Raw genomic sequence first — 17234 nt, forward strand, 5'->3', positions numbered from 1 at the left:
TCCATAAGGACCAATAATTGAAATACTAATAAATAAATAAATAAATAAAAATTAAGGTAATTCTTCAATAGAAAACATTCTTGGATGTGTGAGAGGTAGAATTTCCCCAACACAGCTCACTGCAAAAGGACCTGAGGAGTGCCAGACTGCTGGTCAGACGTGATCCCACTGAAGCTCACTTCTTCATTACCCTTCAGTCTGTATTTTCTTTTATTAGAAGCATGTATTACTCCAAAAAGAATGAGGTCATCTGTCTTAAAAGTAAACCAAGAACTTTCTATTGTACTATGGAGTACAGATAATTTTGGTAGAGCAGATTTTCTGTGGGCCTGGATGTAGATTTGAATTATATTTAAACACATTGACCTTCCTGGTCACAGATTTTATGATCTGCAGGCATGTGGGAGGCAAAAAGAAAGATGATACTGCAAATTTAAAGGCTTCCTAGAATCTATCCTTTCTTTCTCCCAATTTCTGAAAAAATAGAACAAAACAAACAAACAAACAAACAAAAACTCCCTACCCAAGTATATTACATACCTAAAATTTCTACCTTCCTTATTATCATGTCAATAAATAATAATCTTTAAAAAAAAATGAGATAACTATTAACTTCCTCTCTTTAATGTAATTACACAGAATAGACATTTCCATGTGGAAGCTATTACAAGATTGTTAAAATTCCCTCTTATAATAGTATGTTGACATAGGTATAGTGCACCAGCATCATATATTGTACACCCTAACTTAGTAGTAGAATCAATCACATTTTTATATTGCAAACTGATTTATTATACTTCTAACTGTATGCTTTCTCATCCTACTAAGCAGTTGAATAAAATCATGAAAAGATTCATGATTTTTCCACAAGACAAAGAAATTTGCTTTAGCTACTAATTTTACTATTATTCCTTCTTGCATGTTCCTTTTCCACATATTTAAGCAGTAAGCAATCTTGTCAAAAACTCATTACATCTCATAGAAAGGAATAATGCTGTATCTAAAATGGGAATAAAGCACACGCAATATTGCTGGAAGATGTTCTTCTGAATAAATTTTCTTGTGTGTTACCAAGAATTATGACAAAAGAAATTAGCAAACATAAGAGTTAGATTTTTTAAATACAAATATCAATGCAAAATTAATGAGAATTCATAGAAATGGCAGTGTTTCAGTGATATTACTTTTAGACTCAGTAACTATAACTTTGCAAAGATAATATGCAACAATCCCAACTACTCTCAACAGAACTGGAAATCAGCTACCTAATAAGGCTTGTGTAGTGTGCAAGCACTGGTAGCTGGTTAGCTACAGCAAAAGAAATGATACAGAGAAGTGAAATAAAATACATGTATTGTAAATAATGCATTTTCCTTGGACTTTAGTTTCATAAGCAAGAAACTGTTATAACAATGGACAACCGTTGTGTGTCTATGCATGTACAGAGAAAGATGCACACATGAACATACTCTTGGTTGTTCAATGCCTTTTTTTGACAGTGTTTTAAATGTATTTTCTTTTTCTACCTATAGTCACATTTAGACACTTTTGACTGCACAGCCAAGCTGAATAATGACATAAACTATCTTAACATGCTGGGAGCACTCTGCTTCATTTTGAACCTCAATTTGCACCTGAATCATATCATTATATTCAGCAATATCACATGGTGTACAAAACTCCTCATGTTTTATATTCTGAATGTCATTTAGAAATTAAAGGTAAGCAAGAAAACTTCAATGAAAGATAAAGGAAAAACAATTAACTTTGATTTTTTTCCAGTATAACCTACCTTCATATATTAAATGCCAGTATGTCATTATATTTAAAGTTGGCACAAAGGCATGGGGAAAAAAAAAAAAAAAAAAAAGACAAGGACAAATATTAATTCCTGTGGCAGATAGCAATAATGGAATCACTATCTGGATCATTTGGCTTCACCAAAGCCATAGAAGAATTGAAGGGATGGAAGAAGGATAATTAGGTACTGAAGGAAATGCATGAGCACAAGTAGGCCCCACAATACACCAGCAGGATTCCTGTCCTGTACCTGGGTTTTGGGAGGGATTCAACCACTGGCTCAGCTAACAACCTACAAGAGTTCAGACCCCACTAGATCCTGTCTCACAGCTGACATTTCAGATACCCTGCATCTGTGGTGGTGCTAGAAACCTATGGCAGGCCATTATACTAGTAGTAGCCTCTACCAAACAATTCATGCACCTATATTATCCTAAACATTTGATAATTATTTGGAAGTCAACATTAAAATGTTACTGATGAAGAACTGTAGATGGCATTAGACTTCAGGGATTTGCTACTGAGAGACTGGTAAGCACTGAAAATGTTGGGAAAGACACAGATCAGCTAGTCTTTGGGAACAACCATTTAGTATAACTTAAAAATAAAAAAGTCAGCCATACATACACAGTCAGTGAGTGAGTATTTTGGAAAGCAGTGATAAACAAGAATTTCAGAGCCCTGGGAAAAAATAAGCAGAAGGTACTGATTTAACAGCCACAAATATTGTATGTGGAACATAAACTAGGATCTTTTTTTAACATATTGAGAGGTTATGTTACTCTTTCAGATATCACTTGCATGGATGTTTCTGTTCTCTTCTATTTGTGTGACCTGTCTTCTTGGTGAGTTCTAAACACCCCACCAGAGACATTACTTCTCACTAGTTACATCCTCCACAGCCACCTATACCATGACAAGTTTAATGTGAAAGTAACAAAAAGTCCCAGGTAGTTTGAGTTGTTGTAAATATTTTCATAATGATAAAAATGTTACTCCTTTGCCAAGAAAAACCTGCTCTTTGCCCTCAGAATATTTAATAAGAAATGGCAGTGAAATAAGATCAACCTTGGCTCGGGGCCAATGGTAGGGAAAAAAACAGCCTCTGATTAGATTAATTTTTTGTGTCAGTCTTCTTTCTCCAGAATAGCCCAAATTAAATCCCAAGGTCCCAAAAAGTAGAATTTGTAGGTTTCAAGATGAACATCAACATAACACAGCTCAGGAATGTTTCTTATTGCATAGAAACTTCAGTTTGCATCCAAACTGTTCTAAAACTCTGTGCAGACTCTCCCCTCATTCCTCTTAAATCACCTCCATGAATATGAAGTAGGCTATAGGATTAGAAAGTAATTTCATCAGACTCCTTGGGCTGGAACAGAAGCTCCACTTGTCTGCAAGGTGTAAGTTATCAACACACTAATGAACTGGATTTGGCCAATATTTTGTTTGTTAATAGAACAAAACACTGATCATCTGTTTTTCTATTAAAATATTCAACAAAATAATACTGAATATAAACTTATGATGAACAATTTAAACAAATTTGCTGGATTTAATTAAAAGCTTTCAGAAATTAAGAAATGTACAAATAAAAAATTACTTTGGCCCAACGAACAGAATGGACAGAATATACCGTGATGTATATTCATGAAGTACCTTCATGATGTACACATGACCTTTGTGGGAAATAGATACATTTAAAGGTAGAATCTATAAATGCAGAGAAGTTTATATATATATATATATATATATATATAAAATACACGTGATACACATTTCAATTCTCTCCCACAAGTAATTTTCAAAATTTGCCCATGCCAAACTGCAGTCTGAAAGGATTCCTTGTCTTTTAGGCAGTTGGAAACATTCAGAACTAGTGTCTGGGTTTTCCTGTTACTAAAGTCCTCCAAAAGCAGATGAGTTACTCTTCTAGGGAATAATTAGATTCTGACATATTGAAGCTCCTAGGAGCTATACATGCCATTTTCCTACTTCTTGAAAATGAAAGCTACAATCAGAGCACTTAACCAACTTAAGAGCAAGAGTCTTTCTTGGACATAAAGTCTAAAACATACTGCAGCAAGAGCCTGCTAATCTGCCTGCAAGTTCCCATTAGCTTCTTACTGTTACTTTCAATAAGTGAAAGTCACGGTGCAGGCTCCATAAAAATCAGATTTATGCAAGTTTAATAAGCCTCATTTCAAGTTATTTCTCAGATTTTCATGGTCTGATTATCTTGGAAAGCATGTAGAAAAGAAAACAAAAATGCTCACAAATCCAGCATTCTTCCAGCAGCAGGGAAAACAAAGGCAAAACAGTAATTTCCTCTACTGTGATGGAGAGAGAAGTCAACATGCTGCATGGTGTGATGCCATGAAAACTAACATCGTGGGAAACACTTCTTTGTCATATAGAAGCTCGATGTTGTATTAAGAGATAAGCTTTTAATTAAATTGGACTTCCTGAGAAGCTGCTAAAGACTATCTCAGTGCTATCCTGCTGACAGCACCATCAATTGTGGTACTGACAGCAAGTGGGCCTATAGCTCAGAGAACTGAAGTATTTTCCATTTCCCCAGTATTAATTTCACAATTCAAATATGAACTCAGTTATATTATATGTAAAATCCATCACTCCAATCCTGAATGAGACCATACAATCCATGTCAAAATTCAGTAATGCTGTACAACTAAAATCAGCACTCAGAGAGCATTGTAGTCAGAAGGGTGGAATCAGACTTTGAAGTTTAGTGTCAATTAAATTAGTGCTTTTTACTTCAATGATTATTTAGTTAGTGAATTGAAATCGTCAATGTGCAAGTTATGACCAAGTGCCAGGAGCTACTATAGACCTGTCTAGAAAGTGTTGCTGATAAAGAAAGGACTGTAAAAATCATGGCTAGATAGTAGAAAAGCTGTAGCTTGATCTTGCCTGGGAAGCTGCACTGCTGTAAATACTGAGATGCCTTAAGATTGGAAATCAATGATGAGTGTGGTACAGATCTAAACCTGTGAGAAAACAAATACCAGATATCCAAACAGAAAACAGCTCTACTGAGCTGTTCAGACTGGGGCTTGCTATTCTTTTCTTTGTGTTCCTAGTTTTTCTTTTGTTCTGTTTCAGCATTTATTGAGTAATTATCCTTTAACATCTGAGTACCTCAAGCTTATATGTATTCCTTAAAATTTTGTCAATGTGCCTTCTTTATTGATATAAAACTATGGGAAATTACATTACGTGTAGTTAGGAGCCATAATAATACTCATCTAATGCACTGTATAAGCAGTTTTTCTTCTCAAAGCCTACACACTTCCTTTGTTTCCCTTTGTTTGCTGTTTACTGCTATTTGCTGCTTCTGGTTTTATTTGGATTAAAATTTCTTTAGAAAACAGACAGCATCACTGTCTACGTTTGTTTATACTCTGATACAAACAGCAGAAGAAAATAAAAACGTATCTCATATAAACAGGAAGAGTGAAAGATTTTTTATGCTTATTTATTCTTTCTTCCAAAAGGAATGCTTGCATTTTCAAAGACCCAACAATAAATAATTCTGGATTTTGTGTTTCCAGATACTTATTTCACCTTCTTTTCTCTCCCAGTCTCAGGCAGTCAGCTAAATGGACTTCACTCAGAAGTGCCTGATTCAAGACACAAACAGACCCAGCTCCATTGTGCCATAACACAGTGTCCACTTCCAACACAGGTTCATGCTTCCTCCTCTCATGGAAGCTATGTCTTCTTTTCAGTATGCTTTTGTAGTGAAACAAGCCTCAGGAGATAACAATGGAAATACTTTGAAAATACGCTTTCCTTAGCGTATACAAGCCTTTGATGGTCAAAAGATTCAGTAAGATCAAAGTATACACACCCCATTATTTTACTTTTCTGGATTCATTTTATATCATTTGCTCCATCTATACTACCTCTTTCCTGCCTTGTGCACAGAAAATGTATTGCCTTCTTTTTTACTCATAATGTTCTAATGCTACTATGGCCTCATTCTATTTACTCATTAAATAATTTTTGTAAGACCCAACTGTTCTTCCCTCTGTTAGAAAAATGGATATTGTCATACAAATTAGTGTATGACTCACCGTGAGCAACGAGTCTATTGACCGCATAGGCTGCCAGGCATTCTTAGATAATAGATGGTTTAAATCGCTTCTCACTCCTTTGACTTTAGAGAACACGGTTGTCATGACATAAGTTGACTTCATAGCAAATGATCTGAAAAAAAGCCACAGAAAAGAAGTAATAACTCCAGTGTTATACAGGAAGTATTCATACAGTAGTTCTGAGGTCCCTCAACTCCAGGCCAATGTCTTAATCACTCATTCCTTCCTTCCTTCCTAAGGTGGCTTAGAAAAAAAATATGGTAAAGAAAATCAAAAAGTCTTTTGAAATGCAAATAACAAGTCAGAGCCAATGAATATAACTTTACCTTCAATCTTTCTCAAAGATCCCTGCCAAAATATATTTTTTGTTTTGAAGATAATGATCACCAAATCTAGAATTTTTGGTGTTATCTAAAATATTTGCAAGTTTTAAGTGCTGCATGTATAAAGATAGCAAATGGTGCTTATTCATGCTGCATTTTTGCTAGGACATTGTGCACAAACCAGATGCAGTTTTTCTTGCTTGCTAATTCTACTGAAACATAAAATGGTAAAAAGAAAACGTCTTTTAAGTACAATGTCTTTAAGCAAATGCTAATTGTTTTAACAGACAGTAATTAAGTATCATTACATTTTTACTAGATTTACGGTTTCTTTCAAATCTTACTTGCTTATTTCTCTTATTTGAAACAGAAACGGTTTGACAATTTGTGCTTCTAAATTAGTCATGCTTATCACTCAATATGTTCACTTAGGACTTTTTTGTTTAAATGGTAATCCATGAGGGTTCTCAAACTGGAATCATATCCATATGCACATGTGTGTCCTGTGCATGTTCTCCAACTAGAGATTAACAATCACTGGCATGGTCTTCCTGAAATAAAGAAAATAGATATTGATTAAATGACTGAAAATTTAAATCTATGTCAAGAATTAGATAACATAGTCATTTAACATAGTCATTTTCATACCTTTTTTTTTTTTTTTCCCCATTTCTTGGTTTGCAAGAAATTAGCTTAAGGATGGTAGTTTCTTTTTCACAAGGTGATTTGATTTCATCTTACTCATATGTCTAGAATACATTCCTATAATTTTTCATAATTTGCATAAAGAAACCATTCTTCTATTAAAACAATACAAAGTGGTTTCCAAATACATTTAAGGCTTTAACTTTTACTGTACTCTTCTTGATTTCCAAACATAATTTTATTTCACAGTACATTAATTTCTATTACACACTTTTGTACTTTATCATTAACACCCTTTCATTATTTCAATAAACGAAACTAAATATAGTGTTGGCTGTTTGGCTCCATGCTTCAGTGATCTCACCACGCTTCAGACAGCTGTAGGACAATCAAATAAATGAATGCAACATGCCATTGTTTTAATTATATTTATTGATTCAAGGATCTTTAAATCTTTGTGTTTTTTTTTTTTTTTGTTTGTTTGTTTTTGTTTTTGTTTTTGTTTATTGAACAATAATGTATTTATGCCTATAAATTGATTAATGGATTGCCATCTTTATCACGCAATAACCAAATCTACAGCTGATTAAGCAATGTGATTCTTGTACAAATTAGCTAAATTATATATGCCAAACACATCACATTCCCCACTTAACAGAAGAAGCTGCTTGCCAGGAAATCTTTTTATCATCAGCCCTTCTCAAGTGTAATACAGCTGTTAATGAAGGAGCAGGACACTTCAAAGAGGCAACATTTCAAAATGCAGCTGAGCATCCTACATAGGCATCACGTTCTGATATATGCAGTGCCCTTCAGTTGTTGTTCAGAGTTGTTGTTCAGTTACATTACACCAGTTAGTGGACAAGTTTATTTTTATTTTTTTCCTCAAATACACAATCTCTTAACACAATTTGAAATAATGAAGATTCGATTTACAGTATTTTAAAAACATATGCTCACTTACAGCAAGCTTTTAATTCCTTCACATGTTATAACTAATTTCTGCACATAAGAGTAACTGCTTACCAATGTGAGCAGATGTGAGAAACTTATCTTCTCACTACCAGAGTAGCTCATGCTAAGAGCTCAAGGAAACTTGCTCTGCCCTCAGGAAATCAGAACTTGCAATGTTCCCAAGAATGGATAACATCCCTTTCTGTTTCTCAAGTGATTTCTGCTCTTGTACTATGCACTTTAGATGCATCTTTAGATGGTAAGCTGTCTGTCATTACTACATCTCACCTACCTCTTCAGGAAGAAAACAATGTTTTCCTTTTGATGGAAGTCTTCACGGAAGTCAACAGAGTCATTAAAGGCCACCTAAGAACAGAGCACAGGTGATGGAGTCCCTGGGGCAATCCTATTGTTCAAGGCAGAATTTTAAACTCTAAATTTCTAAGTTTCCATTTCATGGGTTTTAGAGCAACATTTTGGCAGTTTTGAGTAAGCTCCGGTGGAACGGTAATTGAAAACTTTAAGATTTCCTTCTCAAAAATAATGTACTTATGTCAATGAATTGTCAATTTTGTCAAATAACCACATCTGTTACTGGCTATTTAACGTGTTTCTTGTGTTAATCAGCCAAATTGCATATGCTTCTAAGACGTTTGCTTATCAACTGCACAAAGCATGGCATACACCAAAATGTCCAATATATATCCCACAATGCAGTTTATGCTGGTCCATAAAAAAAAATGGTTGACTCAAAATTTTTATAGTAAATATATATTATGTACATTTTGGAGGAATTAATAAATATACATACACAACCGCATTGTTAAAGATGGGATACACTGAAAAATTTTCTCCCTGGAGGATGCAAGAATATTTAATTTTTGTTTAGATTACCCTCCATGTGTTTCTCAACCAGTGTCATTGTGCATTCTGGCTGTACCAGTGTCCTCTTGGATAAAGAGAGCAGAGTGCTTATATCCTAGATGGAAAAAAAAAAAAAAAAAAAAGAGAGAGAGAGAGAGAGAGAGAGAGAGAGATTATCTCTCTCATATACATTATGTAAGGTACTTAGAACAGCTCACAGCTCAAAGGTGGCTTTGAAAGCATAGCCCAGTCTAAAAACAGAAATAGGCATTGTATATTAATCAGCAAAAGCATAAGTTGTTCCAGACTGGCAGTTCATCAGAGGGTATTAATTTGTAACCTAAGATAGAACTGATAATTGTTGCTGCAAAAAGTAAAAGTGATACACTAACATCTTAAATTTACCAAAGAACATACAGGAACTCCTTTTAGCCAGTTTTCATTGTCTATGTTGTGCTGTTCATAACTCATAGGCCTCATACTCACTGACATTGAAAACAGGATTTTTGGAATGCTATTTTTGAGTTTTTATAACTTTGTTGGCACAGTTAGCAGACACACTGCAATTTCCTATAATTTCACCTATATTATTAACTAGATCTAATGCTAATATGCCAGTAACATTGGAAGTGGAAAGTAAATTCTAGGCTGTGTTGTTTGCACTGAAATTACTTTTGACCACAGTAAACAAACTAAACATCGTAACAAATTTCATATGGATGTTCTTTCAGAAAATATAAATGAAAAAGGAAATTAGACTGTACACCATGGCAATAATAATAATAATAATAATAATAATAATAACAATGAAATGTAGAGTCCCATCTCTGAAATTCATGCTTTCAGATTAGCAGTCATAAATACCACAGAGGGAGAAGGTCTTATCTGAGGGAAGCCTGAGAGAGAACAGCATTTTTATAAGGCTGGTAGTGAGGAAGTAAGGTTGCATCTCTCTTTTACGTGTGCAGTAATATATGAAGAACTCTGCTGAGCAAAGCAGTAGGTTAACATAAACTATTCATTCAGTAAATACTTCAGCCTCAGCCAACTGTTCACATTGTAGTATTACGGCAGGTTAGAATTTGTGTTTGTGTAACAAGAGGGTCTCCCAGATAATGCTTCCATTGGAATGTATCCTTACAAGAAAACATAATGCAATTCTCAGTCACAGTTCTGACTCTGCCACCAAGAGGGAATTCAGTATTTCTGCAACCATGAAGTTTGCCAAATTCATGACAGCTTATTCTTACAGACTGTTGGGTTTCATCATTTTAGAAATTTAAAGTGAAGTGAACTTGAACATGAATAACTGTAGACTTACTTATTACGCTGAATAGACTTGGCTAGTCAAATCAGACAAAAATCACAGAATGTTAATTTAAGCATTTTTTTCATTCATAAAATATAATACTTTGAGCAACTCCTTCTTGTGATGAAAAAAAAAAACAAACACACACACACACAAAAAAAAAAAAAAAAAAAAAAACACCAGGAAAGGACAATGACCAACACTTAAACTCTATTGAGAACTCTTAGGAGAGTATAGATATTTATTTGAAAAAAAAATATTTCAAAATCTGAATTTTGTAAGACTTGAAAGATAAGTCTATAACTGTGGCATAATTGCTTCCATAGGTCTTTCCTATCAATGAAACAATAATTGCTGAAATTCAGAGAAAGGGGCAACTCTGTTTTACAAGGTCAATTCAAGACAAATTTTAATATATATGATTTCTGGGTTTGACTCAGTTCTCTTTGAAATCTCTCCCTATCTACTTTTTGAAACAATGATACTGGTCTGAAAGCATGAAGTAATAGTTGGGCAATTAACGAACACGGTGACCACACTGTTTGTCTGAAGTATTACATTCCCACTACCCCTTAGATGTTTTATAATACCACATGAAAATGAAAGAATATCTACTAAAAATTGTAAGTATAATTGTAACACAATTTTTTATGCAAAGAGTAAATTAAATAAACTTACCAGTTACTCAAGCTGTTGATCTTTAAAACTGCGTATTTGATGGGTAACAAGCTCCTGGAAGACTCCCAATTAGTTTCTCCCACAGTAAATCTTCTTAAGAAACTATGCACTGTTAATTTATCTAAGAAAATAATATAACAGTAACCCTATAGAAAAATCTCACTTTCACTTTGAAAGAGCAAAAAGTAGTAAAATACATCTGATGTGTTTTCACCCATACAACACAGATGAACATAGCTGTACTAACAGTAAGTTTGTCTCAGTGTAACATATTGAAGTTCTTCTTACTCAGTACATGATTCATAGACAACTAATTCTCCATAAACAGCTAGGTTTTCCAGCAGTGTTCATTCTTATTTGTTTTAAAAGGGAATGATTCATAATTATTCAAATATTTCCTGGCCTTCTCTCTAAAACTAATGCATGTAAGTGCCACATACATCCCTCACAATCACATTTCTAACCACCTTTGTAGAGCATACTAGAGAGTCTTTGCAGCTGCAGTGGGCTGCTCCTGGCCAGCGTCTTAGTACCCACACTGCTGCTCACTCCCCTCCACCACAGAGGAGGGAATAGGTAGAGCAAAAGTGAGAAAACTGATAGGCCACAATAAATGCAGCTTAATAAGCAAAAGAAGGAAGGGGAAAAAAAGTGATGTAAAGGCAATCGGTCACCATCTCCCATAAAAAGACTGATACCCAGTCAGTCTCTGAGCAAGTTCCCTTGACAAGGAAAACAACAACACACACCTACAGTTTTTGTTGCTGAGCACAATATTATATGATATGGGATATACCTTTGGCCAGTTCAGGTCAGCTGTCCTAGCTGTGTTCCCTCCCAATACCTTGCTCACCCCAGCCTACCCACTGGTGAGAACAGAGGGAAAGAAAGAGAAATTCTTGCTGCTCTGCAAGACCTATTCAGCAGTAGCCAGTGTGCTACCAGGTCTGTTTTACACAAATCCAAAACACACGAGCTACTCCATACGAGCTACCGTGAGGAAAGTTAACTCCATTCCAGTTAGATCCAGCACAGTGTTGCGTCTGAAGAATACGTGCCATCATATTTTCTGTGTTTCCCTGAAACTATTATACCTACTTCATGTTCTATTTTAAATACCACAATGTATTCTGAATTCCATCTCCAACACCACCCCCTGGCTCACTATAAACTGGAAAATATGAATTGTATTTATACATCAACACAGCATGAAAAAGGCTCTTAAAAAGTTATGAGCCAATGCTCAACTGCTGACTATAGGTTTTATGGTGAACTCCATAGTACAATTACTAGATTACTCCCACGTAGTCCAGGAAAAAAATATATATATAAAAAAAAAATGCAGGCTCCTAAACATTCATTTGCAATAGGAAGAATAGTAGATCAAAACAAAGCTAGCAACAACAGTACATTTTTGCATTAAATACTGTGACATACGGAATATTAAAATAATTTCTGCCTTTGAACTAACTGAAGCTGGTACACTTTATTTTTAATTAGACATACTATAGCATTCTGCTTCTGGTTAGTGTTAAATAATCTTTAACATAACCTACTCCTGACTATAAAGTAAATACAAATATGTTCCCTGCTAGGCATGGATTTTTCATAATGTTTTTCCAAAGAGATATGCAAGGATAGATGGAGAAAGGCAGGAACAATCCAGGGCTGTTTGTATTTCAGTGAATGCTGAGCTTTGAATTCCAAAAGCAGAAATACATACTCTGAAAGGGCAACAGCTGCCTGAAGGGCCCCTCCATGCCCGACTGGTGGGAGCTGAGCTCTTGAGGAACAAACAGATCCTAGGCCAGCATGAGGGAGTGGAGGTGCCTGTCATTTCTGACCTGAGAACAGTGCAACCTACCCATAGACCCTGTCAGAGTCCTGTAAATACCCCCAGCCTCTTTACTTTGGATACAAGAGTTACTGACAATGTTTTTCTTTTACATTTATTTTGTTAAACTGTTTCTATAGTTTGGAAGACAGATGGTGTTTACCACTTTTTTTTTTTTTTTTCCCTTCAGAAATGCCCATGTTCAAATAGTACTTTACTGAGCCAGTTTGAAAGGCAGATGCCAGATAAAAAGGAAAGTCATGTTTAGTCTCCCAGGTGATCACTACCATTATATAGAAACATTTAAATTAAATAGCTTGGCAAATGTAGGAAGCATCTACCTATTTTACTCAGCCAGTGAAAAACCTACAGCAGTAGTAGTACCCAGTATTCCTGTCATGTCACATCTCAAGTAAAAAGAAAGAAAAATGACAAGAGTAGGCTAACGTGATCTCCCAGGCTGCTCTTCCTATTTCTTCTGATTTTTCCTTTGAATGGGATATCTGTTGGAGATTTAAATGTTCCTGCACCTTCTTTGAAACAAGAGTGAATTCAGCCCAACAATAAAACAAACACAGAAGAGAAAAGGTCGAATCACAAGGCACATAGATTTAATTTAGATTTTAATTTAGATAAGATACTGATTATTTTCTCAGACACAGGGCTTCATGATCCTCAATCTGAAACAAAATGTATGAACAATTACAGATGTTCTAAACAAACAAATTCCACAGATTTCCAGAGAGGGCTTACAAAGCTTCTTGGTGTTGTTATTCTCTCTTTCAAGGCAATGTTGTTAAAAACAATCCTGCTGACAAGGAAATGTGCTATGAATGAACAGAAAGATCTCTGCTTTGTCACACATAATAGGTGCCCTCCAGGCTCTCCTTATTATAGAGGGAACCTCACAGTTTCTCGGTAATAATGACAATGAAAATACAGAATACTCACCATGTGAAAATATGAGATACTCCCCATAACTTGCACTTCCTAAACAATTTATAAGACTTTTTGTTTGGAGCATGCTGCCAGTCAGTTAAACTCTCAGGACAGTTTACAGACTCTAGTCATTAATTCTCACAGTTACCGAAATCCCAACTTACCGTTTTTCTTGTGAGGTAGAAAATGGCTCTACTTTTGTAGGCAAGCAAAGGGATGTTGATGGTAAAGACTACCACAGCTCCTGGAGCTAGTCTCCAAAACACAGCTAGTGGATAAGGTGAATGGAAGAGGTCTCTTCTACCCCAGATGCACTTTTTGCACAGAACTCTTCATTGGAGAGGTCACAGGAATACAGTGACTACAGCAGCACAAAGACAGGTATGCTACATCTCTTCCCTCAAATTTGATAAGAAATGCAAAAAGGTACATTAATTCATAAAGCTCAACCACCAACTTTCACATGTTTTCCCAAACCCCACCTGCCCCAAACGCTGGAAAGGGCCTTTTTACTCCCAGAAGCCTGGTTATTATTTCAGTAACATTCAGCAGTTATGTCTTGCTTACTCAATATCTTAACAGCATCTCATTAATCTCTCTTATATTCTCCAAGTCCTAAAGGACTGACTGAAAATCTTCCTCCACATGTCCTAGAGTCCCATAGTCCTTTTAAATTACTCCATCTGCTGAAGAGATTCAAAGAAACTGTGAAGAGTATATCTGCAAACAAGTACACACTATTCTTAAGCATGGTACATCAAAGAAAAACCATCGAATAGCACATTCCAGAAACAGAAATCACCATTACCTCTTGGACTCCATTGTAAACAATGCACTGAAGAAATAGAAGAGAATGAGAAGACAGACAACAGAGTCCTCACTCATAGCTTTTACTACCTAAGGAGTCCATAAAAATTGTATTACACTGCATCCAGGCTGAATGTGTCCTTTATACTTCCAGAGAGGCTTTGCTGCCTTTGAAGCTATTATATTCTGCCTCAGATAAAACAATGAATCCACTACTAACAGCTGAGCAAGGTAAATAATTTTATAAATTGCTTACAGAGATTTCAAGAACACTCTTTGTTTGTCTGGAAATGACTTTTTTCCAGGCTAAGTCAACATATACTGAATTGATTCTATAGTTTGTGAGTATGTCTGCATACAATATATTTCTGTGTCAACAGTAGCATCATACCAATCTTAGGTGAACAAATATTGTCACAGACTGATACGTAATATATTTTGAAGACCTGGTCTTTGTTTCTTCATCAGTTACACTGTCATCTTTAAAGAGCTAAATCACATCACAGAAAGTTTTCAGCATTATATTTAAATGTATTCTTACAATCTCAGCCTCATTATGTAGTACTCTACTTCTGACCTGTCCCATGAAGCTGACTGGAAAACAGGAGGTGGAAAAAAACCCTGCACACTGGATGTTGGTCTTGATTTCTGTATAGGCACAAACATTTGTGACAAAATTCAAGATTGAGCAAAAGGAATTTGCATTTCTGATTTGGAATAACTTAACTGAATATTCTGTTGTGTTGATGCTGCCAGTGCAATCACAAGAGCATGAAGGTATTAGCATAGTTGCTAAGACAGTAAGAGATAACATCTTTAATAGAAACAATCAGTACAGGGGGAAAAAAAAAAAAAGAAAAAAAAAAGATGTAATTTTAGCAGATATCTTTCTTAAATTTGAAGTAGAAACTTTAAAACAAACAAAAGGCTGAGAATAAAACTAAGTAAATTATTTGAAACAATTAAGTAAATCAAAGGCTAATGTCCTGGTCAGGGTCTGTTATAGACTGCCGAACCAGGATGAGGAGACTGATGAGGAGTTCTACAGGCAGCTGACAAAAGTTGCGAAATCATCGGCGCTTGTTCTTGTAGGGGACTTCAACTTCCCTGACATATCCTGGAAGCACAACACAGCCCAGAGAAGGCAGTCTAGGAGGTTCCTGGAGAGCGTGGAAGATAGCTTCCTGACACAGCTGGTTAGTGAGCCTACCATGGGTGGCGCCCCGCTAGACCTTCTCTTCACAAACAGAGAAGGACTGGTGGAGGATGTGGTTATCAGGAGCTGTCTTGGGCAGAGTGACCGCAAAATGGTCACTCTATTCTTGGCGCGGCCAGGAAGGGGACCAGTAAAACCGCTGTATTGGACTTCCGGAGGGCTGACTTTGTGCTGCTGAGGACATTGGTTGGTAGAGTCACTTGGGAGGCGGTTCTGAAGGGCAGAGGAGTCCAGGAAGGCTGGGCGCTCTTCAAGAGGGAAATATTAATGGTGCAGGAACGGTCTGTCCCCACATGCCCAAAGATAAGCTGGCGGGGAAGAAGACCAGCCTGGCTGAACAGAGAATTGTGGCTTGAGCTTAGGAGAAAAAAGAGGGTTTATAATCTTTGGAAAAGAGGGCAGGCCACTAGAGAGGACCATAAGGATGTTGCGAGGCTGTGCAGGGACAAAATTAGAAAGGCCAAAGCTCATCTGGAGCTCAATCTGGCTACTACTATTAAAGACAACAAAAAATCTTTGTACAAATACACCAACACAAAAAGGAGGACTAAGGAGAATCTCCAACCTTTACTGGATGTCGCGGGAAACCTAGTTTCAAGAGACGAGGAAAAGGCGGAGGTGCTCAATGCCTTCTTCGCCTCAGTCTTTAGCGGCAATACCGGTTGTTCTCTGGATACCCAGTACCCTGAGCTGGTGGAAGGGGATGGAGAGCAGGATGTGGCCTTCACTATCCATGAGGAAATGGTTGGCGACCTGCTAGGGCACTCGGATGTGCGCAAGTCGATGGGGCTGGACAGGATCCACCCAAGGGTACTGAGAGAACTGTCAGAGGAGCTGGCCAAGCCACTATCCATGATTTATCAGCAGTCCTGGTTATCGGGGGAGGTCCCAGTTGATTGGCAGCTAGCAAACGTGACGCCCATCTACAAGAAGGGCCGGAGGGCAGACCCGGGGAACTACAGGCCTGTCAGTTTGACCTCAGTGCCAGGGAAGCTCATGGAGCAGATTATCTTGAGAGTGATCACGCAGCACTTACAGGGCAAGCAGGCGATCAGACCCAGTCCGCATGGGTTTATGAAAGGCAGGTCCTGCTTGACGAACCTGATCTCCTATGACAAAGTGACATGCTGGGTGGATGAGGGAAAGGCTGTGGATGTGGTCTACCTTGACTTCAGTAAGGCTTTTGACACCATGTCCCACAACATTCTCCTCAAGAAACTGGCTGCTCTTGGCTTGGACTGGCGTATGCTTCTCTGGGTTAAAAACTGGCTGGATAGCTGGGCCCAAAGAGTTGTGAATGGAGTGAAATCCAGCTGGAGGCCGGTCACTACTGGAGTCCCCCAGGGCTCAGTACTGGGGCCAGTCCTCTTTAATATCTTCATCAGTGATCTGGATGAGGGCATTGAGGGCCCCCTCAGTAAGTTTGCAGATGACACCAAGTTAGGTGCATGTGTTGATCTGCTCGAGGGTAGGAAGGCTCTGCAGGAGGATCTGCATAGGCTGGACCGATGGGCTGAGGTCAACTGCATGAAGTTCAACAAGGCCAAGTGCCAGGTCCTGCACCTGGGGCGCAATAACCCCAAGCAGAGCTACAGGTTGGGAGATGAGTGGTTGGAGAGCTGCCAGACAGAGAAGGACCTGGGAGTGATGGTTGATAGTCAGCTGAATATGAGCCAGCAGTGTGCTCAGGTGGCCAAGAAGGCCAACAGCATCCTGGATTGCATAAGAAACAGTGTGGCCAGCA

General features: G+C 37.1%; 1 long non-coding RNA gene across 1 annotated transcript in view; it reads right to left on the reverse strand.

Moving 5' to 3' along the window:
* Positions 1-6577, reverse strand: part of LOC137855976 (uncharacterized) — a 40076-nt gene extending 33499 nt beyond the window's left edge. The window contains exon 1 of the long non-coding RNA XR_011096106.1: positions 5901-6577. This is a non-coding gene — a long non-coding RNA (uncharacterized lncRNA). The remainder of the gene's footprint in view (positions 1-5900) is intronic.
* Between the last annotated feature and the right edge of the window lie 10657 nt (positions 6578-17234).

The sequence above is a fragment of the Anas acuta genome, chromosome 4, assembly GCF_963932015.1.
Source record: "Anas acuta chromosome 4, bAnaAcu1.1, whole genome shotgun sequence".
Classification (NCBI taxonomy): Eukaryota; Metazoa; Chordata; class Aves; order Anseriformes; family Anatidae; genus Anas; species Anas acuta.